The sequence below is a fragment of the Camelus ferus genome, chromosome 9 (genome assembly GCF_009834535.1).
Source record: "Camelus ferus isolate YT-003-E chromosome 9, BCGSAC_Cfer_1.0, whole genome shotgun sequence".
Taxonomy (NCBI): Eukaryota; Metazoa; Chordata; class Mammalia; order Artiodactyla; family Camelidae; genus Camelus; species Camelus ferus.
The window spans coordinates 19,600,271-19,627,826 of NC_045704.1; the positions used below are offsets into that span (position 1 = coordinate 19,600,271).

Below are 27,556 nucleotides of genomic sequence, written 5' to 3' on the forward strand. Positions count from 1 at the left end.
ACTTTTTGTCAGTCTAAAATTCCTTCAAAATAAAAAAGTCAATAAAGAATTGTGCTAAAAAGCATCTGTTAATGGAAATCTGGCCCCAGGTGACTGTCCCACAAACAAGCTCCAGGTACCTGGGCAGAGCCTTAGGCCAAAAGTAAGGAATAGGAAGAGACCTAATAAACAGCCAAGGGAGAAGACACTGTCTAGATCCACTCACTTCCCAGACTCGACTCACTGGTCCCGGCAACTCAGCCAACACCACTACCTGTGTCCAGAGTTGGATGCCAGAATCTCTGTTCTCCCACTTCCCACACTATCAGAGTCTCCTGGTGCTCCAAGGATCAGACAGCACCCCATCTCCGGGCCCCTTCTTGCATCCTGCCAACAAAGGCTGGTGTCCCCACTACCACCTGGAAAGCCACACAGCCCGAGGCCCCCTCGCTGCTTGATCCAGGCCAAAGAAACCAAAGAGGATGCTCACTAGCAAGAACCCCAGAAACTTAATTATAACATTCAGAATCTTTTATTACAGGTCAGAACTTTGGTGTGTACAGCTTTTAATTACGTGGAACTACCTATACTATATTTTCAGCCTACAGGCAACTAACACATCCATACGGGGGTTGACAGGGACATCCAGTATCTTAAGTGCGGTGGCAGTTACACAACAGCATGCATTTGCCTAAACTCAAAGAACCATATACCAAACAGCGAATTTCACTCTGTGTAAATTTTCAAAATGGAAATTAAAAAGTTAAAAAAAAAAAAGAATGTGATACACTGATGTCTGCCATGAACAAAGACCTCCAAAACACACTACCACTGGGGACAGTGGGAAACAGGCTGCAGAAATGTCCTGCTGCTTTTTCCTTTATACAGCAAATTAAAACAACAAGCGTGTATATGCGTAAGTAGGAATGTTCATGAACAGGGAGAGGTCTGGCAGGACACCCATCCAACTACTGACCACAATCACCTCGGAGGGAAGAAGCCAGACTGCGGGGGTTGGGAGGGACAGTGAAGGAGATTTCCATGTTTCCCTTGACATTTGTAGGTAGGTAGGTAGATAGACAGACAGACAGACAGATAGGTATTTTTAAAAAAATAATAAAGCATCTCACATGTACTAGCTATAAAACTTAAGCAAACAAAAGTCAAACAGCCATACTGCACTCACCCTTTGTATGTTCTGGACACTAGTGCTCCTTGTGGGTCCCAGGAGAGCCAAGGTCAAAGACTGTGCATCTACGGAGAGGAAAAAAAACGAGATTATGTGAACTTGAGGCTTCCTGCTGAAGTATCCATCTGTCACTCACGAATTCACTCCCTCAATAAATATTTATTGAACGCCGGCTCTGTGCCAGGTACCCCAGTGACCAAGACGAAGTAGCTATCCTCGGGGAGCTGACACTCCAGCAGGGGAGGAAGACGGGAAACAAACACAGCCCACAGTCAGGGAGCAGCCAGCACCTAGCTGGGGGACCAGGCAGGGTGAGGGGAGAGACGGGGCTGCGACTTCCCAGAGTGAGGGCCTGAGGAAAGGACAGAGACGTGAATACAGGTGACTGACAGCAGTGTGACTACCTGGGAAAGAGCCGTCCAGGCCGCGGGCAGGACCAGGCACAGGACCTGGGGTTGAGGGTGGGGAGGGTGGGGGGTCAGAAGCAGCAGGAGGCCCGTGTCCCTGATGCAGGGTGAGAGAGGGGGGTGAGGGCAGGGAGGTGACGGGGGTAGAGGGACAGTCATTATAAGGATGTTTCCTTCAGACCATCGTGAGCAGAGGGGTGGAAGAGAAAGAGCACTTGTCCTGACTTGTAACTTTGTATTATTAATTGATGTTTTTGAATATTTAGCATGGTGGTTCATATCTGAATGAGTACTTCATGGATGAATGAATGTCTCCAGGCCGAGAAGCCACTGTCTGTATTGTTCACCATCACATCTTGGTTTAGGTCAGGCACTTACTAAACCAGGGAGATGAAATCTGAGAGGACAACCTAGAACCTTCCTACGGAATGGCCGTGAAATAATGACTCTCACTCCCTGTGTGTGAGGCTCTGTCCCAGCAGAATAGGCCGACTTGCTTCATTCTCCCAAGAACCCTAAGACCTAGGCACACCATTACATCCCTGCTACAGATGAGGGCCCTGAGACACAGAGTGGGTCAAGAATCCCCTAGCTGAGGCTGCCCAGCCAGTCCAAAGTTTTAGAGGTGGGATGAACCCAGGCAGCCTGGCTCCAGTCTGTTCTCGACCTCTTGGCCAGGCCACATGGTCATGGAGGTCAATGAAGAGAGGGCTGACTGCAGGTTGACAATACCTCTCCCACCTTCCCTACTGCTGCCGTAACCACCTGCCACCCACACACCAAGACCGACCTCAAATGCCAGCCAGCTCCTCCAGGGGGCCTCCCAGGAAGGAAACCTACCAGGCAGCTGGCCCACTTTTCAGAGTCAAGAAACAGGATGGCTTCAATAATCTAGCCCCTCTGGGGATTCTGCAGAAGCCAAAAGGGGTCTTAGTTCTTAACCTTTCTCAGGCCAGGGACACCTGTTGGCAGCCTGGGGAAGAAGGGTGTGGACGTTTTCTCAGAATCACATCTTTAAATGTATAAAACACTATACACTAGACCACAAAGGAAATCTATTATATTCAGATACCAAAATATCTGTAAGACAAAACCTAATCCGAGATACAGTAGTATTTGTGCTTCTTTATGAATGCTTTAAATTATGAGATCTTAGTGATGGGTCCAATAACTATAATAATTTAGAAACGGATGAGTGTAAACGATATTTTGTAATATCTGCAACAACTGTAATGTGATATGGAAATATTTTTTATTTCTAGCGGCAACAGTCACGGGTGTTGTTAATATGATTGTAGCTCGTGGTCCTTGTTCAGAAGACATGAAAATGCTAAATTTCAGTTAGATGGTAAAGAAAATAAAGATGTAATTTCTTCCCTAGCCAACTTCATGATCCTCTAAATTCCATCCAAGGACCCTTCAACGGTCCATGGACCCAGATTAAGAAGCCCTAAGCCCACCCTGAGATAGGGTAAAGGTGGAGCGTGTACCCAGGGAAGGTAACAACTGGGGGGTGTGGGGAAGATTCAGATCCTTGTGAACTTCGTAGGGGAAGAAGGGGTCCTGAGCACTGGGGATTTTGGCCCAACCTACATTCGTTTCCCTTTCTCAGTTAGCTCCCTGAACCTCACCTTTCCCACCCAGCTCACAGAATTCCCGTGGGAATGTCCCACCCATAGGTTGGTAGGGAAAGGGAGGGTGTCATAAAACCCAGGCTTGGCCAATAAAGCAATTGCACCCCCTCTTCCCGCCCTGACCTCAGATATGGCTCAAGGAGGCCCTGGCACCAAAGCCAGGCTGATTAGGTCCACTAAACAAGTCTAGGGACACGTGCTGGGATTATGGGGAAATCCCTGGGGCTGCTAAGCTGGCTGGATACATATGTGGAGCTGACTCAGAGCCTACCCAACAATAAAACCAAGAGGACTGCAGAGCCAGGGGATGGAAGGAAATAGGGTCCTGGCAACCCCATGTGAGGCCCTGGATCCACCCACCCTTGAAGCCATTACACATAGACTGTCGCAGGCTATGAGTTCAAACATTTCCTTTTATATTTGAGCAGGCTGACCTGAATTTCTATTCACGCAATCGAATGACTCTCAACTAACACAGAAGGGAAGAAGTGAGTACAGCTCTTGACAATTCCCAGAGCTCACTACCAAGCCACTTAGGAAAGCACAAAATAAAATTAGAAACAGTTACTATACACAGAATCAGCATATGCAGAAAAACACACACCCTTTAAAAATTCAGAACTAACCTCTTGGGTAGTTGCTATCCCTAAAGCTGGTTTATGAAAGGCTAACAATTTCGGTTTTCAAGATGCTCAGCAGAGCAGGAGGGAAACAGAAGCACCCAGAACATTTTCCCTTATCACCAAATTTCCCATTAAAAAAAATTCCTGGGATGATCAGGAAGCCCCTGAAATAAAGCTCCTATAAAATTGTAATCACTGCCTTTTAAATTGCATCGGAAATTGCTTTTCTGCCACTCTCATTTCCTCCCCCCCTTCTTTCTCTAGAGTGACGTATATGGCTCTTTAAAGGTACATCAGCAGTGACGTGCAGGGGTGCCACAGCTCTCTGAGCTGGGAATCTACTTCCTGCCCTGTGGAGGAAGCCATGACGTCTGTCAGTCTGGGGTCCCTGATACACAGGAGGGGCCGCAGCAGAGAGGAAGATGCCAAAGAGTTGTGGAAATAGCAGCACAGGTAGGCTACAGGGCCAGGAATTCAGCCAGGACCCCAGACATCCCAGAGTCCCTCTTATACTACCCGGAAGGGAGGATGGCCTTGGAGTTGCCTTGCAATCCCAGCACCCACCAGAGCAACGGCTCTGGCTCATCTGCTGAATAGGTTCCAGCCTTAGGGCTGCACACCTTGCCTCCCAGGGTTTATACCAAGAAACAGAAGCCTAGATTAGAGGACTTGGGGGTGAGAGGGTGCCCTGGCTTGACTCCTAGCCTGATGGGTCCTCCCCTCAGCCACAGTGATTGGTGAGAGGCAGAACGGATTCCTGACAAGAATACCCGAGCACAGACTCCAGACAGGCCAGCTCTGGGATTTTCAGGTCCTGGAGCCATTAACTTCCCTTCGCAGTCTGAGCCAGTGTGAATTGGGGAGAGTCTGTCATTCACAACAAAAATAACTGACTGATAGAACTGAGAGGGACCTCAGAGATCAACACAGTGCTCCTTCATGTTTGGGGGAACATAATCCTTCTAAGGAGCTGACAAAAGTAAACTATGTCATGTCTCTCCAGGAAAACACGCAGAAAACCGTCTCAAGGATGTCAGACCTCTGAAGCCTCGGTTCACAGGAAATGAGTGAAGAACTCTTCAATCTAGTCTGATCTGCCCACTTGATGGATAAGGAAACTGAGGTTCAGAATGCTGAGATGACTTGCTTGGGGCCAAGGTAGCTAGAGGCAGAGCCAGGCCTCCCTAGGGCCCTAGGCAGTTCAGTTTGAATTCCCCTGAGCATGGTCCTTGGGGAGTCCGCAGAGGGTAAAGGACGGAGCGTAAGGCTCCGGGCCTCTGCACCCCCATTCACCTACAGCAGCTCCACTTTTCTCTGTTTTATAAAATGGCCTTTCAGGGAAGTGTCTGACAAAAGTTCTATTATCCCGCAATCAACATCCTGAAAACCAATCTCTTGTATCGCATTTCAAGGTATTTACATGTTAATGACCTTGGTTTTGATCCTCACTGAAATCCTGTCAAGCCTGGCTCTGTGAGAGGTGCTTCTGCAGGGCCCAGGAGACCAGGGTGCTGCTCCCCTGACCCCAAGGCAGCCTGTGCACCTGGCCCTTCTGTTCCTGCACGTCTGCCCCCATATTTCCATCAACTCACTCACACCTCTCCACGAAGACCAAGTAAGGAAGAGGTGTGGCTGGTCTGACCAGTCGGAGCCTGTGACTGTTGCTGGCACCCGCTTTCCCAGGGGGCAGGGTTACCAGCCCCAGAGCTGCGACCAGACCTACCAGCTCTTCTCTCCCTGAGCCCAGAGATGGCTGCTTCCTCTTCCACTTTCTGTCTTGGAACAGGACACATATCCTGGGCACACAACCTCTAAGGTGACCTGGTCACACGCACCCCTCCTGACCAGGCGGTGATGGGGGCAGCCAGTTGTGGAAGCGGCTGATCTGGGCATTTAGATTTGAGGTGAAGGAGGATCAAGCTCACTGGGGCCTTTGCTACAGCTGCATTCTCCTTTCTAGGCTTTACCACAGCTTCATACTGGGGCATCAGGGACCTACTCACCTACTAATAAAGTGGTTCAATCATCCTTCATTTAGAGACGATTCCCATTATTCCCATCTCATCCGGTCTTTGAAAGAGTAACTTAGGAAAATACCTGTTCATTCAACTGCCTCTACCCACCTGCTGACAAAGAAAAGCTGCTTATGTGAAGAAAGGACTTCGCTTTGGGAAAATCTAGGCCCTCAACTGCTATACCGTATGACAGCCTCAGGGGTCATCTTGTAATGAATCACGTTTTCTTTTATGACCTATATTCCATTAATAGCATACACCAGCAAGTCAGCACTGGGTCTCTCACCGATTGATTCAGTCCACAAATATGACTAAGGCTGGATCACTGACTTCAAGGGTCTCATATCATCATCTTCTGTCCTTTCCTCAGGCTCTCCCTTGCCCCCTAACAAGATAAGCATCATGGTACTGGGCTCTGAACACAGAGCTCTGAGGACTCCTCTGTGAAGGGGGCCTAATGGCTGTCCTGCCCTCAGTGTAGCACAGGTAACTCTGTGGTAGAGGGGCACGTGACAGACCCCTGCAGAGAAACTGCTCGGGGAAGCATCAATACGTGACCATTTGGTGCCCAGCAGATTGGCCAAAATGTAAGTCTGACACCACCAAATGTACCGAAGTTGTAGAATAAGGGGAAGTCACTGTAGGTGAGAGTGTACACTGGGACAGACATTTTGAGAGAATGGTTTGGCAATTTCTTATAAAGAAAAAGAGACAGTGATCTCAGTGACACACTTTACCTCCCCCACTGACTGCCAAGTTCCCAGACTCATGTGGCCTTGCAAATTCTCATTTTGGCTTGAAGCGTGAGGCTTTTGCTTTGATTTTACTACGTGCCAGGCACTGTTTTCAAGTTAACTATCAACTCATTTAACCATGATAACAACCTTGTGAAGTCGGGTCTACTAGCATCCCCATTTTTAACAGACCGGAAAACTGATGCACAGAGAAGTAACCTGCCCAAGATCACACAGCCAGGATGGACGAGAACCCAGTGGGTCTGGCTCCAGGACTACCAGCAATGCCACTTCCCAAGCACAGAGTTAGGAGTAAAGGTTCGGCCTTGAACCCAATCTCATTCCACACTCAGACATTGTTTTCAGGTGGATCCAAGACCTAAACACAAAAGGAAAACACGAGCATGGCTAGAGGGTAACATAGAAGCACGCCTTCACTTTGGGGTAAGTGATGGGTTCTCATCCAGGGATTCCAGGAAAGTGTTTGCCCTCCTCACAGAGTCACATCCACACAGTCCTCTGCCCCTTTGCCAGCCTATCTTTTTCTAGCTTGGAATGTGGATGTGATGCCTGGATTTGAGAGGTTCTCCCTTGTCCCCAGAACACTACTCTGCTGGAACAGGAGGGCTAAACCCTGGGGTGCCCCAGCCTCTTGGGGAGAGGGTTACAGCAGCCATCCTGTGGCCACCAGGGGGCAAGAGAATCAGAGCAGCACTGGCGTTGACCCTGCCAAGCCTCTGAGTCCCATCCTCTCCGTCCAGATGTTATAGGACATAGACTGTGACGTGTTGAAGTGACAGTGCCCCCTGTATAGTCCAATACTTGCAGCCAGATGCATCCCTAATGAGAATCTTGCTATGGACAGGCTGGGCTGTCACCCCAGAGAGTCTGTGACCAGCCACTTTAGGGACCTGAAGGTGTCTCCAAAACCCTCAACTCAGAGATGAACTTTGGGAATCAAAGGTTTCTACCAAGCATGCTGATCAGAGGCATCAAACAGATGACCTGGTGCCTGAATTAATTCTCAGGACCTAAATGAGGACCAGCCTTCTTTCTCCCCACAGACCTCGAAGAGCAGTCAGGGAGACCAAGATTTTAAAGGCCAGGCCCAGCCCACGGGCACAACTGCTTTGTGGTCTGCTGGCTGCAGGCTCACGGGCTGGGGAAATCCTGCAGAGCTTGTGAATCCTTTTTCCTCCTGTCACCAGGCATTTGCTGGATGTGCCAAGAGCTAAGCCCCTTCCTGCACTCCTATGAAAACAGCTTGTCAATGCGCTTTCGACTGCTGAGTGCTCTTCCACAAAGCACTCTCTAGACCTCAGCTCATCAGATGAGAGACAGAACACTGGCCAATCTACCAAAATAGGTCAGGCTTTATTTTTAATCCTCTTATTCATTATACATATTGAAAGGGAAGAATGAAAACACCATCATTAGCAGTGGGAATGTCTGCAGTTACCTAATCTCTCTGTGCCTCGGTCTCCTCATCTGTAAAATGGGGATGAGGAGGAAGGAAATTACTCCATGAAAAGTATGTAGAGCAGGATCTGTCATGTAGTAAGTGTTCAGTAAAGGTGAGTTATCATTAGTCTAATTGTTAGTGATTGGTCAGTTTTTTGAACTGAAGGCCATTGAGAAGCTTCAAAATCTCACCTTCTGGTCAACCAGAGAGAAAGGCACTGCTCTGATTCTGGCCACTCAGGGAAAGAGGGAGGCTTGAAGGTCCAGGCCAGTGGGCAGAAGCTGGCTGCCATGGCCCAGGGTACTAGGGGCAGGAGGTGGACTTGCTGGTGCTCACTGACCACCTAGTAGCCATTCTTCCCTTTCTTCTTGGGATGCTCAGCTAAGACTACATCTCCCAGCCTGCCTTGCAGCTATGCGTGGTCAACAAGAGGTAGGCAGATGTTGCTGTGAGACTTCAAGGAAAATGCCTGACCAGGAATAAAGAGCTGGATGACACTTTTGTGTCCCTTCCCTACCCCGAGTCCCACCTGGACTACAGACTCACTGGCTTGACTCCAGCAGTCACAGTGGACGACGAAGCCACCTCACAGATGAAAGCTTTGTGCTAGGAGTGGTTAAGTAGAAAGATAGAAGGATCTTGCTTTACCTGAGGACAGTGGAGCTGCCACCCCAGCCCCAGATGGCCAATCCCAGGACATTTTACTCATAAGAGAAACTACCTTCCACTGAGTTTACAGCACTGTTACTTCTGACCTCTGCTACTGGCAGCCACATGTGCTTTCAGACGATACTGTGGCTTACAAAGCAGATGACCAATGGGCAGTGTTCTCCAATACAGAAATCCTTTTAGCAACCTCCACTGTTTAAAGTATCCTCATGCCTTAGGACCAGACTCCTGCTCTCTCTTCAACAGCAGGTAGAAAGCCAGCTGCAGAATTTCCCGCAGAACGGGCTTACAGTCATTGTGGTTTAGGAGGACAGAATATGAGAACTAGATGAGCGAGACTGAGTCTTTCATCCAGCAACTGTTCAGCACCACCCAGCGCTGGGCTCTGTGCGAGGCAAGGTGCTGGACACGGTGAACAAAAGCAGAGAAACTGCCCTTACAAAGCTTACAGTCCAGGACAGGGGACCGGAGATAAACAGGCAAGCAAATACACAGAAGTACAGACGGTGAGAAGTGCCATGATGAACAACACATGGCACATCCACGCAGTGGGGTGGTGCACAGCTCTCAACAGAACGAGTACTGATTCACATAGAATATGGCTGAACACTGAGTGAAAGAAGCCAGTCACAGAAGACCACACATATGATTCCCTTTATATGAAACGTCCAGAATAGGCAAATCCGAAGAGACAGACAGCAGGCTAGTGGTTGCCAGGGGCTGGGAGGAGGCGGAAATGGAAGGAGAGTAACCGCTAATGGGGACAGGGTGTCTTTTGGGGCTGATGAAGCTGTACTAGAATTAGATCCAGGTGATGGTTGCACAGCCTTATGAATACACTAAAAACCACTGAACAGTACACTTTCAAAGGATGAACTTTATGGTATGCAAATTATATCTCAAAAGACACTCAAAGGGCTATCCAGACTGAATTACTGGATTGGTAATAAAGTCTCTAATGAAAGTTAAAAAAAAAAAGAATATTCCTGGAGATGGAGGAGGATGGAGGAACATGTGAAAGAAACTCAGGGAAGCCTGCCTGCCCAGATCACTGCGGCGAGGGAGGGAGGAAGTGTTAGGAGACGTAGCAGAAGCTCGCGGGGCTGGTGAGCCACCATCCGCCATATGCTTTTTATTCTAAGTATGATGAGAAGGAGGAGAATGATGCGCTCTGATGACACTGTTGAAAGACCCCCTTGGCAGTTGCCTAGAGATTGTCGGGGTGGAAGAGAAGCGGGGAGAACAGTGAGGTGGCTGCTGTGATAGCCGGGAGAGACAGTGGGGGCTGGGACCAAGGTAAGGGCAGAGGAATGGAAAGGAGGAGGCTGGTGAAGGTCTGTTTCAGGTCAAGGAAGAACACACCTTGCTGATGGACTGGCCACAGGTTGGGGGCAGTAGGGGGAGTGAAGCAGAGAAGGAAGATTTGAGACTGCTCTTTACATGGTCTCATGAGTCTTTCCAAAGTGGTTTTCTGCCAGATTCAAGTCATGCACAGCACAGTGAGAGCAGATCACCAAATGCATGTTACAAGAATTTAATACATGAACAATCACTGCCTATTTTTTGGTAGGGCATATTTTTGTATTTTCAATAAAGATATGAATTCTCTCTCTCTCTCCCTCTGTGTGTGTGTGTGTATACACACACATACATATAGACGTAATATCCTTGCCTGTACCTGTTTTTCTCCCATCCACTGGTACATAGTGGTCCACCAGACACCATCAACTACCCAAACCAGAAATCTGAGAATACTCTTTTATATACATATACATACCCTAAGCAAGATAAAGCCTCAGAGTCAGTAATAACCAGGTCCTTCCTTCTCTGAGGGGGTCAGAGGAACAGACAAGCCAGTGAGAAGTGAGCTCTCACTCCTGATGAATGACGAGCAGGGGAGGAAACAGAGGAAGAGATGCTGCTCCAGAGACAGGAAGTACTCTCTTTCTTTTCAGTGGTGGCAGGAGGGTAAGGGACACAGTCAAGAGAGGGGAGACAGCACTGTGAATAAATGTAGTCTAGTCGAGGTGGGGAGCCTCAGTTTGAGAACAGCCACAGCAAGTGAAGCCTAGCGGAAGATAAAAGACAGGTTATGACCCAAAGGGGTCATAAGCCCCAACCCACTGACAGCCACATGCATCCTGAGGGGAACACCAGAACCTGGAGGAATGCATCCTTCTCCTGGGATGAGGAGCAGGAAAGGGGAAGGGGTGCAGAGTGCCACAGAGAACAACTCCAGGGCTACCACGATCACAGACCACGGAGCAAACAGAGCCCCCAGAGTGGCACAACCCAACAGTGCTGTGGGGATGTGTCCACCCAGAGCCTTCCCGCGTGTCCACTAGCCCCAGTAGTAGGGCTCGTCTATTTTAAGAGCAGGGGGTGAGACTTCACTGTACATGTTTTTTGTGTGTCATTTGAATCCTTTATCACATGCATGTACTGCTCATTCAAAAATAAGTAAGATTTCTTTTTTAGGCTGTCTTCTAAAAAGGTTGCAATGATTCGCATGTCCTCCAGCAGCTTGGAAGAATACTTGGTTGAGCTCATTAATGCCCTGTATTTTCTCCTTCAAGGCTATCCCTCCACCCTGCTTTTTTTGACCTAGTACAAGCTCAAACTTCAAATTTTACCTGCTCTTGATATCCACGATTCCTCCAATTATGCAGCCCTTGAGCAGGCAGAAAGCAAACTCCCAGATACTAATTTTGATAAGTCAGCCTGGCCAGCACTTCCCAACAGCACCAGAGGGACACCCAAGCCGAGGTGGGAGTCAGGTCTTCAGGGACCCAAGGGCACTGACGGCAGAGAGACAGAAGCAGGGCCCTCTCTCCTTCCATGCTTGTTTTAACTCATGCTGGCTGAGCTGCCTCACTACCCCAGAGTCCTCCAAATGCTCAAAGCCTCTCAGAAAGGGCGAGGGAGGCCTGTGGCAGCAGCTGCGACCCATCACCCCTGCGCTCTCGAGAACAAGTCCAGATATGAGAAACAGGAGGGAACAGGGGATGAAGAACACGGAAGAACCAAGCTCAGAGAAACAAGAGGCCTTCTCGTTCACTTCCTACAGGCCAGTCGGCCTCCAGGGCTGGCCCAGAACCAGAGGCCTCACCAAGCCACTGCTTTTAAGCCCTGCTGTGACTCATGTCACAGGACAACAAAGCTGACCCCAGGCAGAGAGCAAGGGCCCCACACAACACACACCTGCTGCGGCAACACTGGCTGAAGCTCTGGACTAACCTGTGCAGGGAGGGGCCTGGACGGAGCCAGATGAGAAAGTGACTGTGGGGAAGGGGAGAGGATGGGAGAGCATGAAAATATTTCAAAATTGGCAGCAAGTCCACACAATACAGGGGGTGGATTCAGGTCATTCTGCAGCCCACACTTGGGCCTGAGCTGAGCAAGGGAATGGGTAGAAAAGGGACTTCTGGGGGCTAAAAATACTAGTTTTTACAGCTGGTTACATGAGTGTGTCATTTGTTAAAGTTCATCTAGCTTCACACACTTTTAGTATGTGCCCCTGTCTTTTTCTAGATGCATAGTATGGTTTAATAAAAAGTTTAAAGAATTAAACCATTTTGGCTGCCCAGAATCTTTCCAATGATTTGGGAATTTCCCATCTATGATCCTTTGTGGGAGGCTGGGCCTGCCTCCCATGGAACAATATTACAAAGGCTGGGGACAGGCTCTCACAGCCTCCCTTGCAGCCAGGGCATGGGGGCAGGATCTGGGCTCTCCTCAGAAGGTGCACCTTCCTCCACAGCTTAAATCTACTTGGAGAGCTGGGGCTTCTTCCCCTTGGTGTCTGGAGCCCAGAGCTGCAGCCTGGCACATGCGAAGGTCTCACTGCGACCTGATGAGCAAAACTAACCCCCCCACCTCCTCCCCCAGCACCAAAATGACAGGATCAGACCATTCTGCACTTGGGGATGCATTTATTTCAAGAAATGTTTGCCGAGTGTCTACTTGGAACCAGGCACTGTCATGGGCACCAGGGATCCGGATGAACAGGACATCAGAGCTGGCGACTCTGTGCGGAAGGTGAACAATAAACAAAGTAACTAAAAGCTACAGTGGGTCAGGTAAGTGCTATAGAGAAAAGCAGAGAAGGGAGATGGGGACCTCCCTGAGAAGACATCATATGCACAAAGGCTTGAAGGACGTGAGGGGCGAAACACGTGGTAATGAGAGCAGTCTTCCTTCCTAGTCTTCCTTCACTGGCAGGAAGAGCCCGTGCAAGGGTCCTGGGGCAGATATATAACCTGGTGTCTATGGAGCACTAAGGAGGTCCATGGAAGGAGCAAAGCAAGTGAGGAGAAGAGAAGGAGGAGATGAAGTCATAGGTAACGGGGGCAGATCGTGTAGGGTCTGGTTGGGGATGGTGAGGACTCAGGCTTTTACTCTGGGTAGCAAGGAGCCACAGAAGGGTTCTCAGCAGAGAGGGACAGATCTAACTGGGTGATAACAGGGTTCCTCTGGCTGTTATCCAACCCTCTCCCCTGACCAAGATGGAAACCAATCTCGAGGAGAAACAGAAGTCTGGTCATTTGTGTGCCAAATGTCTATGAGAAATAAACAAGCAGGCGCTCTCCACCCACTTCCTCCATCCATCAAGGCCTCATGCTGGCCAGCAGCACTTTGTAACATGATTAACAAACCACATTACACTGTAGGAAACCAGACTCTCCTCCACTAGCCACTGGGAGAATCCCCAAAGCAGATGGGGATGCAGTCAGGCCATGTGGCCGGAACAGCGCCTTCTTGGGGGTCAGTGAGAGCCAGAATCAAATCCCAGCTCTGTATCTCAGCAGCTGTGTGACCCATGACTCATTACTAGACCTTTCTGAGTCCAAGCTTCCTTATCAGTAAAGGGGGGATGGTGGTGTAATTTCTACCCCTGAACAGGCTTGCTGGGAGGGTTAAATGAGGGAACATGGATCAAGTGACCGGCAAAGTACCTGGAGCCCCAAAGGATGTTAGCGAAACTGTTATAAGTAAAACACCACAGAAATAACAAGCGGCATTCTCAACTCCTCAAGTCTGAGGACGGCTCTTGGGCAAACCGGACTCTGACAATATTAAGCACAAGACTGAGGTGAAGAGTACTTCAGCGGAGGGAGGCCTTCAGAATGGAAGTGTCTTTCCCCTTCTAGCTATCCTCCATGGGATCACTGCCCAGAACAAGCATCATCGAAGCCAGAGAGGAGAGACGGGCCACAGATGGCCAGGGGAGTGGGCATCAGATGCGAACATCACAGCCACTTTTCTCAGTGCTTCATGGGCAGAGATCCCCTCAGAAGAGACCTGGCCTGCATCTGAATCTTCCAAGGTGACTGAAAAGGAAATGTGAGCAAGGGGAGAGTTTTAGCTGCATAAGAGGCAGTCTTGGGAGAGTTCCCGCCTCCTGCCCCAGTCAGAAGAGAAGCAGGCGCTCAGTTTGTTCCATGCCGGGGGCGGGGGGTAGGGGGGGAGCAAGGCCTCTGGGAGCCTCACGTCCACATCCCACACAGGCGTAAGTTTCACTGCTCAGGCTCATTCACGTCCATTCAGCACATACTTATTAAACAACTACTATGGGCCAGGCACTGCTCTAGACGCTGAGATACACTGAGGAAAGAAACAGAGATCACTGCCCTCAGAGCTGAGGAGAAAGGGGCAAACAAACATGTGACATCAGAAGATGACAAGTGCTCTGATGGAAAACAAAGCAGGGGACAGACAGTGCCAAGGGAGGGCCACGTTAGACATGATGCTCAGGAAGGCCTCTGAGGTAGGGTCCCAGCCATTCAAACTGAGACCTGAAATGAAATTACACACACACACACACACACACACACACACACAAACACACACGTGAGTGATTTGGGACATGCCTGTCTGTCCGTCTGTACAACATATACATGTGCACAGAGCCAAGAACATGGCGCCTGCTGCAGACACCCGAGGTGAGCTGGTCTGATGGGACGCGTGCACTAGGGCGGCTTGGGACTGGAATCCTCATGAAATCTACACTCTTCCCCCAGGTTCCAGCATGCCCTTCCCAACTGAGAATTACTAATAAAAGGTGTTCCCTTTCCTTCCCTTTTTCCTACTCGGCAGGGAACCACGGAAGGCGCTCCCTGCAGGACCCCATCCCCCTGCAAGCAGCACAGAGCACCACTGTCTAGATGAACCTAACTGACCCTCCAGTCCCCAGGGAGTCAAGGACATGTAGGTCAGTCCCCAACATCTGCTCTCCCAAACAGTGCTGTACTGAACCACCCTGGACAGAGATCACTTCTCACACTTGGGAATACCTGCAGGCAAAAATTCCTCGAAGTGGGACTGCTGGGCAAAGGCAGGGTGTGTGCAAGGGCCGTGCTGACCTTGGAGTCCCTTCAAAGCAATAGTCCTGCCTTCCCTCTCCCAGCTGTGGACAAGCCCGCCTGCTTCCCGGCAGCAGCCCTGCTCACCTTCTGGGCCCGCCCTCCTGAGACGTGAGAACTCTTATCTCAGCATGATTTTCATTGGCATTTGTCTAATTATGTACAATGTTGAAATATACAGAATATGAGTATATAATGTATAGAAATACATACTGTGGTATTGGGATTTAGTAAGAAATTCCTACTTGGTCTTTGTCTCTGGCAGAGTTCCTAAAACCCTGGGAATTTCCTAAGTGATGAGAGCAAAGTGAGCATCTTTTGGTTTGCATGATTTGGCTTTTTGTCTTCAGTTCCTAAAGCAGTTTCAAAGTGATAAAGGTGAAAGGAGTGTCCTGTTATTCAGAACACACCCCTTTCAACCACACCTGAGTTTGTTAATGGAGTGACTTGTGGAAAGCCCCTGTGATAACCTGAGGATGGGGGAGGGCTGGCTGCCAGGGGAACCAACCTCGATTAGTGGGTTGGCACTTTCAGCCCCAACCCTGACCTCTAGGAAGGGGAGAAGGGCTTGAAATTGAGTTCAATTGGCATAATCAACTATGTTTCTGTAATGAAGCCTCTGTAAACCCTCAAAAGCATGGGGCTGGGAGAGCTTCCGGGCTGGCGGACCCATGGAGGTGCAGGGAGGGTAGCCCCCTCGAGAGGGCATGAAGTGCCACGCCCCTCCCCGTGTCTTCCCCTCCGCATCTTCTCCTGGCTGTTCCTGAGTGTTGTCCTTTTTAATAAACAGGCAATCTAGTAAGTAAATGTTTTCCCGAGCTCTGTGAGCTGCTGTAGCAAATTAACTGAACCCAAGGGAGGGGGCTGTGGGAAACTCCGATGTAGAGCTGGTGGGTCAGAAGCAAGGTGGGGAGGTTGGGGGTGAGGGACACCTTGTAGGACTGAGCCCTTAACCTGTGGGACCTGATGCTACTTCCACGTAGTGAGTATCAGAATTGAGTTAATCACTTGATGGGGAAAAGCCACATATCTGGTGTCAGCAGGGAAGTAATGCTGCAGTACAGTGCATGAGCAAAGAAGACACAGGAGAAGTGTGTATTTCCTTTACACACATATATGCGGGAAGCTGGTGTGCAACTCGATCCCACCAAAAATGGCTGACAGGTAAACCATGGGTTCTTACTACCTCCTACCTGTGTGGCCTTGGTCAAATGACCAGAGCTCTCTAGGACGGTGTCACTGCACATGCAAGGAGACAGGATAGCAAGTACTTGGTCAGGGCTGGAATCCCAGCTTTGCCACCTCCTAGCTGAGTGATGTGGGCAGGGTCACTGTGCACCACTTCCCTCAACTGTGAAGTCAGGATGATGACAATGCTGGTCTCAGGGAACTGTTGTCAGGATTTGATGAGATGACACAGGTAAAGGACTCAGGACAATCTCTGACACTCACTGCTCCATAAATTACTACCATCATTATTATATTCTGTTAAATGGGAGTAACCATTTAAAGGTTTACATACAAAAAGTGCTTAGTACAGTGCCTATTAAGCAGCCATTCAAAAGACAGCTACTGTTAATTATATTACTATTATCACCTCATTCATTTCCTCAGCAAAACTCAGGAAGGCGTACCTTTGGTGGAAGGGGTCACACCTTTAACAAAACAGATTTGCCCTCTGCCTTTAAGGAGCAGACATCACTGAGGATGAAAACGCCCTAAATGCATAAGCTGAGTAGTTCAGGGAAGAAGGGTGGAGTGTGCGGTCTGGCTGCTGCGGTGATGCTCTGGGGAGATCTGAATGGCACGGGTAGGCCAGAATAGGGGTGCGGAGGTGGGGAACAAGACAGGGGAGAATAGGAAGCACCCCAGGGATAGGGAACAAGTGCCATGTGCGAAAGGAACCGAAAGCAGGCCAGGTGGCTGGAGGGCAGAGCGTAGAGGGACCTGCGGGATGAGGCTGGGGCGGGGACCACAGCACGCGCCTGGTGGGCTATGCTGAAGAGTTGGCCTTTCCGCAGGGGGCTGCTCTGGAATGTGGAAGATGGAAGGGACATCCCTCATCCTCCAGTGGCTTGGGAGTAAAATGAGGTTTTAGTGTCCTGACAGTGAGTGCAGCCCAACTGCTGTCCTCAGGGGTCCTGTTTAAATGACTCCTGGCTCAGAGGTCCTGGGAAAAGAACACAGAAGGCATGTAGGAGTGGACAGAGGGAACAGTGATGCTATTTCTGCCTACAGCTGACTGGCTCAGAAAGAGCACCTGACCTCAACTGGGCCTGTCTCAAGAACCCCTTCCCTGGCCCTGGTTAATGAGTCCAAAGGGAGACATCTTCCCTTCTTTGGGTTGTTCTGGGCTTTTTGGGAGCCTGTACTGCAAGGTGTACAGCTTGGTCTGTGGATGGTCGGGTTTCTCACCCAGCAGCAGGAAAGGCAGAGAGATGACAACTATGAGAGAACGAATAAAGCAGACAGGGGCGGGGGGCGAGCAATGAGGAAGAGGATCCTGAGAGTTGCACTGGTGCCCTAGCTCCAGTCCACAGGGTGGCTGCTTCCCAGCACCCACTCCACCCTTCCCCACGAGTGGTTTTGGTGGGAGCAACCAGCCTGTTAGTGTGACCCCACCCCCTTGCCACAGTGACTGGTTCAGGGAGGGTCACATGACCTGTCCTAGTCCAACTAGATAGGAGCTTTGAAGCTTTGCACTATGGTTGGAGGACAAGATACTATCTCTCTCGGGCCAGGGATGAGAAGACAAAAACCTGGACCAATGCTGACAGCCAGACTGACAGGGAAGCCAGGTTTGAGTTGGTGTTTCTGTTACTTATAACCAAGTTAACTGGTATACTTGCTTTGGTTCTCTGGGCCATCCCAGTAGCCTCTGGTTAAATCTTCCCCTTTTTTGCCTAAAATGGCAGGGTTTAAGGAGCTCTAAGAGAGAAGTATGGCAATTTGACCAACAATATAACTTGCCCTCTGCCACAGCTTACCCAGCTGTAAAATGGGGATAATAGTAATAAACACTTCACTGGGTTAAGAGGATTACATTTGGATTTAGAGTATACTTAGCACACTGTAAATTCTCAACACGTTAGCAATGATTATTCGAAAGCACTGAAGGGTAGCTGAGAGGTCTCAATGCCAGAGAGCAATTAGCTACACCCCTCCTCCATCTTGTTTGCTGTTCCTTTGTTTAGACCAACAAGTCCTTTATTCACAAACAGTCCCAAAGAGCAAACAGCCAGCCCAGTTTCTGTCACAGGGGTGGCAAATCTAGCCTCAGTCGGGGATCTGAATGAAAGAGATTTGATTCAACTTCTCCAGTAGCTGGGTGGTGGAGGAAGCCCTCATGAGCTCATTTCTCCATCAAATACAAGCTGGGGTCTAAAGTTTCAAAACACAGGCCGGGACGTGCTGGCACAGTCCCACAAGAGGACAAAGGAAAGAGAGCCCGGGTCCAAGAGAAACCACGGCGGGGCAGGTTCCACAACTAACTCTGTCGGGAGGAGGCTCCCGGGTTGGCTCCTAGCCACATCCGCTCTCCGCACAGTTACAAGGCAGCAGGAAGAAGGGACCCCGCCACGTCTGTATTTACAGCTGGGAACTGGCATGGGCACGGGAAACTTGGAAATAAACTCAGTCAGGAAGTGAGAACTGGAAGATGCTTCCATGGCAACGCCCATCTGGAGATCCCTGCCCACAGCTGGAAACATTCAGAAGCGAGGCTTATCAAAAGATGTACACCAGGTTCATTTTTTCCCTTTGCACCTGGAATATGTAACTTAAACTTCACTTTCTTGGGGGGCCTCTGGGGAGCCCCTGTTCTACGGCTCAAAAGAAAAAAATCTTACCCTTCTGAACGTTTAGAACCTGGGACCTAGCTGTGTGGCCGTGTGTTTCTTGTGTCTTCCCTCTCTGTCTGTAGGCGGGCAAGCTATGTCTGCCTTGCTCAATGGTACCGGGCCCAGAACAGATCTTCAATCAATGTTTATAAATAAATCAACTGATTTGTTCCCTATTTATCGTTATTCGTAACTTCAGCTAACATGTAAGCAGTGAGCTGAGCTGCATGACACCTCATGAGGTACTTATTCCTGCCTTGCCCATTTCAAAAATGAGGCTCTTTCTCCAGGTCAGAACCACAAAAAAAATGGGAGTTCTTTCATCTCAAGAGAAGGATGAAAGAGAGCGTGAATACCTAGAGCAAGGCTGAGCAGATGGAGGATGGACGGTGAGGAACTGGCTTTGATAGCAAGGATTTCCTGAGTAGAAATTTTATAGGGCTGGAGGACACCTCACCAAGAAAGGTCAAGACACAGGCTTCTCGGGACATGCAAAACGTGAAACAGACAGCTGCATTCTGGGAGAATTCCACCCAACTTCCCCAGAAGCCAGCTCTCATGATTTCTTTTTAAAATATTCTTCCTGTTTACAAAACTGGTAGGTGCCTGTGTACACATATAAAAAACTTGGAAAGTAAAGGAATGTGCAAAGAATATAAAGTTACCCATAATCTCCCCACCAAAGAAAAACCACTAGAGTCATTGCTTCATTTCCTTCTAGTCTTTTCTTTCTCCCCAGTGTGAGGAGTACCTGTATAGAGAAGTGGAGAGATTCTTCCCCTTTGAAGCCTTTCACTCTGCTCTTCTAGATTTTAAACATCAAGTGAAAAATATTTTTAAATGGCGAAATGAAGTCTATTTCCCCAAACTACAGACTTGGGAAGGAAGGAGGCTTCCTCTCCTCCAATTTCTGCTTCCATCTGAACTGCTATTATAGACGAGCGGTTTTCAGTCCTACCTGTGCATGACTGTAACAGTAGGCTACAATCACTGCCACGGCTGTTATTAACTGAGCAACTACTACAGAAAAGGCCATTTTAAACATTTTACCAATAGTCTCTCATTTAATCCTTATAATCCTATGAAGCAAGTATTATCATCACTTTATAGAAAAGGAAACTGAGGTAAGGGGTTAAGTGACTTTCCCGAGATCACATGGCCACTAAGTGGTGGTACTGGGATTTGAACCCAGGTCCCCTTTCCCCTGGTCCACAGTGCTCAAAACGCTGGCAACAATGACACCACCTATGAGCTTCAGGGCAAGGTTCCCAATGTCCCTATTGCCAAGTCTGTCATCATGATTATTCATACTTCTCTCCAGACTCATTTCGTTTCCTACAGGAAATGAGAAATTGCTGAAATTCAGCAAAAGTGAGATAGCCGGAAGCTACAGCTGACCACACACACACATGGGTCTCTGCTGGGCTGCCTAAGACACATTCTTAAATGATGAGCTTTCTGGAGGGGTCCAGGGGTCAGTTCCTGGGTGGAACACCCTCCACTGACTGAGACCCCACCCAGTGCCAGACAGGATGTGAAAGCCCCTCCTTAACTTCACCTCACAGCGGGATGGAGAGTAGGCTTGGAAATTCACAGCCCACCACCTAATGACACGTGCGTCTGCAGAAAGGGCTGGGGCCACCGCTGCTTGACAGGGATGGGCAAGGACTGCTCTTGCCTGTTCAGAGGATTTGTGGGGCTAGAGTCAATATTTAGTCACTGTGGAATACCAGTCAGTTATGTTTCTGCCATCATCACACAGATCTTTGGGGGAAAGCAGCTCATGACTGCCCCCACCCCGTGGCAAAACCAGACCCATCACTGAGCGAGGTTTTCCCAGGAGTTAATCACCAGGGAGCTTGTCTCCCCTCCAGGTTGGGATGGGAAAACTTTATTGGGATTGCCTGGTTCAAGGAAGGAGATGAGAAATCGTGGCTTGGAGTCCAAAAGCTACTATCCTTCCAGGTGCTGAGCCAAAAGGGTCTCTCCACAAAGGAGATTCATGCAGAGAAGGACTCAGGGAAAGGAGGGCTGCAAGGATGCCATTTATCGAACACCACCTGGGCCTGGGACCTCCAAAATGCCCGTGAGCAGCAGAGGCTCCACTGCTCAATCTTTAGGCTGTGTGTGTGTGTGTGTGTGTGTGTGTGTGTGTGTGTGTTAGGGGAGCTGGGGTTCTTTTGTTGGTTGGTTTGTTTGGGTTTTTTTCTTTTTTGGTTTTGTTAACATTCTAAAAAAGTAGAGAGAGTAGAGAAAGAACTCCTGATGTATTCAAATCCAGATTCAGTCATTACCAAGATTCTGCCACATTAGCTTCATCCATTCCTTATCTATTCCTCCCCTCTCCCCTTTTCCTCCCCCCCAAAGTATCTTAAAGTAAATCCTAGACATCATTTTACCATTACCTGCTTCAGTTTGCAGGTCTGTAGTATACAGACATGTTCTTATGTGTCCATAATATTAAGCTGGTTTCTTTACTGATCAAAATAACAATACATTTTTCCTAGACGGTAAGATCCAGTGTTGACTAAGAAGTAGGGAAATGTGTCATCTCAGCTTCTAGCCTTTCTGGAGAGCCTCTTTGGCAATACAAATCCAAAAAGGTTTAACAACCTGTGTGTATCTTCTGACTCAGTCTTTCCATTCATGTACTCATCAATCTCAAAATATTTACTGATGTCTGCCATGTACCCAGCAGTGTCCTAAGCACTTTCCTCCCTGGTATAGATGTGGACATTGAGGCACAGAGACCTAAAGCCATTTGTCCAGCGTTACACAGCTCTTACGTGCCAGAGCCAATAGTTGTACCCAAGCAACCAAGGTTTAAATGGCAATACTAGGTCCCAGCAAGGTGGGATTCTGGGGCTCCCACCTGGGAGGCCCTTGCTCTAGGTTCCAAAGAGCGCTCCCTACCCACAGTGCTGAATACTCACTATGTGGAATCTGCCCCAGACCCTACATATGAGGTGGGATGATTACATTAGCCCCACTTTTCAGAGGCGGAAACTTATGCACGTAAGATGAAGGCACCTACTCCAGCTCACACTCCACCATCCCAGCGAGGCTATGGCTCACTGTGCTCATCCTTCATCCGACCCTCAGACACCACCTTCAGGGATGGGCCCATGACCTTCTGCTGTAAAGTGTATGTCTGTGTTCCCCCCGAAATTGTTACATTGAAACTTAATCTCCAATGTGATGGCATTAAAACTTCAGGAAGTAATGAGGCCTTGAGGGCAGAGCCCTCATGAGTGGTATTAGTGCCCTTATAAGGGAGGTCCCAGGGAGTTCTCTTGCCCCTTCTGCCATGTGAGGACATGGCAAAAAGATGGTCATCTATGAACCAGGAAGTGGATCCTCATCAGACACCGTATCCACTGGCACCTTGACCTTGGACTTCCCAGGCTCCAGAATTGTGAGAAAGAAATTTCTGTTGTTTATAGTTACCCAATCTCTGGTATTTTTATTATAGCAGATTTAAAGAAGCTGAGGACAAGGACTCCTGTTTCCACTGGGTTGATAAAGTGGGAAGATTTGCCCTTGGATCCAGCCTGTCTGCAGTGAAGCCAAGCAAAGCAAGAATGAGAGACGAAGGCCCCTAACTGGGCTAGGTCTTAAGCTCCCTGATCCAGATTTCCCAGTGATGTAAGACAAGTTCATCTTACGACCAAAAGAGCCTTGATTAACCTCCGCACTGTGCACTGTCCCATCCCCCACTTTTGTTCATGCTGTGTCCTCTGCCTAGGGCCCACCCTCCTCCTGCCGTATCCCTGCGCACCTGGCAGAACCCCTACGCACCTCTCAGAGGCCAGCCCAGTCCCTGACCGTGACTCTCTACACCCTTCTCCCTTCTCTCCAGCTTGCTCTCCCTGACCACGTGGAGCAGAAGTTCTCTTTCTTCTCTGTTCTCCCAGCACTTGGTGTTCACCACTCATTACCCTGCACTAAGGCCACTGGGGTGTCCTCTGCTGGGAAGGCAGTATCATAGGGGTTAAGACTGTAGGCTCTGCAGAAGGAAAGATGTGAGTTCAAGTCCTTGCTCCACCACCACAAGCTCTATGAGATCCCGGGCGAGCCATCTCCTCATCTCTCTGGTCCTTGATTTTTCTCATCTTTGGAGGAGGCAGTAAAAGTACGCAGCAAACACTTGGTTGTGTGGCTTACGGTAATTCCCAACCCCCACTTCTCCTGCTGCCTCCCACTGTACAGACAACCTCTTTCCTGGGGTCCCTTGTGTCCCTTGCAGCTAGGGGCAGCCACTGGCTCCTTTATAACTAATGAGAGATAAAGAGAAGTCTGTTGGGGGTAGGGGTGTTTATGGGCAATATACATACTCCTTTTTAGGAAGGAAAGGCATAGGAAGAGAAAGCCTTCTCCCCACCTTTTCTCCCTGCTTGGGATACTGTGTGTGAGGATGTGACCATCAGGCGGCAGTAGCCATCCCATGGCCATACAACATCAGTATGAAACACATGTACACAGAGGGCTGTGAAACAGAAAGACAGAAAGCACCCAGTTCTCAAGGTGCCACTGAGCCTCTGCACCAACTGTGGCACTTGTACCCTCCATACTTTGCAGGGAGAGAATCACTCATCTCCACCGCTCAGCCAAGATTCACCTTGTTACCTGCAGCCCGACGTATCCTAACCAACATATCACCTCACAGAGCGATGGTTCAATGCCACCATGCATGTAAAGTGCTTAGCATGTTGTTGGCACTCACTTAATGTTAATAATGAAGATTATCACCATTATCACAATTAGCTGCTCGAGGCCACACGGCAGCTTTCACATCCTATGGCAGAGCAAGGACGTGCCAGCTGCAAACACTTAGTACATTTCAGCACCTGCCCTGCGCCTCTGACAGAGGGAAATGCAGCCGCCTCGCTCCGAGGTGGCTGCAACCCCACCTTCACTGGCATCAAAGAGCCAAGGAGAAGAGGGGCAAAGGGGGCCCAACAGCTCAGCAACCTCCTGAGGGAGCTGCAGCCTTTCCACAGCTGAAATACATGACTGAAACCCAGCTTGGACCCGTTTCTCCTAGTGCCCATGTCCTGACTGCTGGGATCTACACACACTGGCACCGTTTCTGCGATGTCTGCTGATCACCTGTTCTAGGACTTCCTTTGCACTTTTCTCTGACTGTACTCACTTTTATTTTGGCTTGCATACCACCATCAGCCTCACCCAAAGCAGAAATAGCCATGAAATACTGGGTTTGATGTGCTATTGAAATTCTTTTCGGGTTACATATTAAAATAAAAGTACAACTATTAAAATGCCTAAAGTGTTTATGCATACACCACCTCAAATTATCTAGTGGAATGAGCTGACCTTGGGAAACCTGTCCCTGTGGCAGTAAGACATCATTCCTTGTGCTCTACACTGGAAATTGACACAACATTGTAAACCGACTATAACTCAATTAAAAAAAAAAAAAAAAGACATCATTCCTAGTCAGCACACTCCTACCCTCCCCTTCCCCTGCACACTCTCCCTCTGCTTACATCCTAGAAACACAAAAGCTCGAATGCTAGCTCTAAACAACCCCTCCAGAGGCTGAGATCTCTCCCAAACTCCCTCATTAGGTCTCTGCCCCACTGGAATGGATGCGTGGTTCATGCTTTTCACTTACACTGTCTTCCAGGATGGGAGGATGATAATGATGGTGGTAATAGCAAAGCCAGTGTGCACGAAGGCCCTTCCCTGCTGGGTCCTGCTTTCAGGACTTCATAAAGATGAACTCACATCCTCACACGGCCCCATGTAAAGCAGCTTTACCCTCACTTCACAGATGAGGAAACAGGCTCAGGAGGGATGAAGTCACTTGATCAAGGTCCCACAGCATGGACGTGATACAGCCAGGGCTAAATCCTGGGGACTAACCCCGGGGCCCACCCTCTTAACCTCCTCACTACACTGCTGCCCCCAGAACAGCCAGCAGCCAAGCTCTGTGCTGACTGAACACTGATACTGAGGGACTTGATGGAAGTCCCGTGGCTGGGAGCTGGGATCCTGGGCTCAGCTCCGCACAGCTGACCTCAGGCTCCTCCACTCCTTGGCTCCCTCATCGTCCCTTTTTAAAGCTCAATATACTCAGCCCTGAGGCCAACTGTCCTCTGAAAGGAGGAAAAGAGTCTGCCACAACCAAACAGGGCCTCACGTTACCATCCCTCATGCCCAGAGGGGAGCTGGCTGACCAAAGTGGAGTTTCTAAAACCAGCCCATTCATAACATTATTCTGTGCAAGGTTTCTCCTCAGCTGGTTGCTAGGCCTCAGGCCCACATTCCTCATTGATAATTATAATCATGCCAGCTAATGGTCACAGGGCGGACCGTAAGCACCAGGCCCTGTGCTAACTGCTTCACAGGGCCTGACTCACCCAATGCTCGCAGCATCCTTATGTAGAGACTAGCATTACCCTGGTTTTAGGAGGAGGAAATGCAGCCATACGGAGGCTAAAGCCACTGGCCCGAAGCCATGGAGCCGGGAGTGGTGGTTCCAGAGGCCCTGCCTCAACCACTCAGTAACACTGCCTCCCACGACATAATCTCCCTGCACACTGAGCACTCGTGGGGTGCCAGGCTCCAGACGAGACACTTTCCATAAGATGACCTCAGTGACTTACCACCCTCACCCTCCATATACACACACCTCAATGAGGTACACAGTTTAAAAAAGCAGAGCCTGAAGCTCAGAGAAGTGAAGTCACCTGCCCAAGGACACACAGCTAGGACAGGGTAGAGCCAGGACACAGGCGCCTACGGTGTGACCCTAAAGCCATTAGCTGCAAGGCTCCACAGCCTCACACCCAAACTCCAAACGTCCCAAATCTCCACCCTGTTCCCAGCAAACCCTAAGAGAAAGCGGTCTCTAGCTCTAAGAAACCTGGGTGGACCATCATCTCTGTAACAGGGCATCACAGTGACAGGAAGCCTTGGCCAATTCCAAGGGCAGGATACGGCTTGGCAGCTGCACACCCCCTAGTAACTGCAGCTCCGCACAGTCCCCCTTCTCAGGAACGAGCCCACTGAACTCCTGTGCAGGTGGGGTCCAGAAGCCAGGCCAGGGCTCCCAGGATGATGGTGACTGGCCAGTGACACTGCTCTCTCCCCAGCTCTGCCCTTAGGTTTTTTTCTCCATGGCCTTTGTCCTGGGGACATGGCAAGCTGTTTCTTTCCTTAAGTTTGAAGTTGGGACTGCTCCCTTCTGCACTGGCAGGGCCTTCCTCACATCCCCAGACAGATCAATCAGTGAATAGTCTTGGTCCTGTCCAACTTCCCTCTGTGTCCACAGAGTGCTTAAGAGTGAGGACTCTGAAAACAGATGGCCCAGGTTCAAAAATCCCAGCTTTGCCACTTACTAGCTGTGGAACCTCAGACAAGTTACCTCCTCTCTCTGGGCCTCAGTTCCCTCATCTGGAAAAGGGCGATAATACAGTACCAGTGTCATAGGATTGTTGCGGGGATTTACAAACACTTAGCATACCGCCTGGTGCTTAGAGCCATACAAGTGTTTGCTGCGGTATGAGTGACCCAGTTACACACATTCACACCCCCTGGGTGGGCAGAGATCTCCCCTGGACCTCTAAGACCCTGCAGTCACCCACCAATCAAACACTCTCAAAGGAGCCCACTGGCCTGCTGGTGGCAAAGGGCACAGGAGCCTAGAGTCGGGGCCAGGTTCTTGGCTCCCGCTGACCAGCTGTGAGACAGCAGTTATTACAGTCCTCTTGTAATTATTTGGCTTGTTTGGTGGTTTGTGTGTTTATTCTTCATCCCTACCCCCAGCCAGAACAGACAGCTCCATGAAGGCAAGGTTAGTGTTCCAAATTCCACTAGACCTGGCACAAGCTGGAGTTTAATAAATGCTCACCCCGTGACCAGGGTCCTTGGTGAAGAGACTCCCCCAGCTCTCTCATTTGCTGCTTTCCCCTACGTGTCGAAGGCGGTGCCTGACAAGCAAGAGGGCCCCCCAGAATATTTAGTGACTGAGTGAATCAGACTTTGGATCTATTTAACAAGAGCACATACCACCTGCCAGGATTAAAAGAGACCAAAGAAAAGATGCCTCCATCCCTGCCCCCATGCATCTGGTGATCCAGTCCATCTGGTGGCAGAGATCAAGATCTGGTATAAAATGACTTAGAAACATTCCAAGGGCGGTTCAGCGACCAGGAAAGTGGAGGGGCAGGGAGGACAGAAACAGGAGCCGACATCACTCCAGAACTTTGCAGGGCACACATGAGAGGTGGTGCCTCCCTGCCCTGCCATATAAACCCTAGGTAAACAAGTGAGCTCCACTCATGCAAACAGACTGTAAACCAGGCCAAACAAAAGACCAGGTGAGGGGCCCACCCTACACCCTCTGTGCAACATCAACAAACACAGCAGGGAACCCCAAAGCCTGTCCTCCCCAAGGCTGGCTCGGCAGACCCCAGCCCCTGCACCAGGAGTGGGGGTTTGGGGTGGGGTGGGGGGTGGAAACCAACACACAGACTGGATGTGCCACCCCAGCAGGCAGTGTGGTGGGAGTTAAAGAAGGCATCTCGGACAGGAGTGCCCAGTATGAGTTCTGACCCCTAACAGAACTAAAGCAGTCATGACCTCTGCTGTGGGGCCTGGACATCTGTGCGCCCAGCT

The 27,556-nt window shown here is 49.5% G+C and overlaps 1 protein-coding gene across 5 annotated transcripts in view; it reads right to left on the minus strand.

The window, feature by feature from the left end:
• SIPA1L3 (signal induced proliferation associated 1 like 3) overlaps nucleotides 1-27,556 on the minus strand; it is a 214,779-nt gene that overhangs the window by 130,294 nt on the left and 56,929 nt on the right. For all 5 annotated transcript variants that reach the window (XR_004322355.1, XM_032486153.1, XM_032486155.1 and 2 more), the window contains exon 2: nucleotides 1,166-1,233. The gene's annotated coding sequence lies outside the window, so the exon portion shown is untranslated. The remainder of the gene's footprint in view (nucleotides 1-1,165; nucleotides 1,234-27,556) is intronic.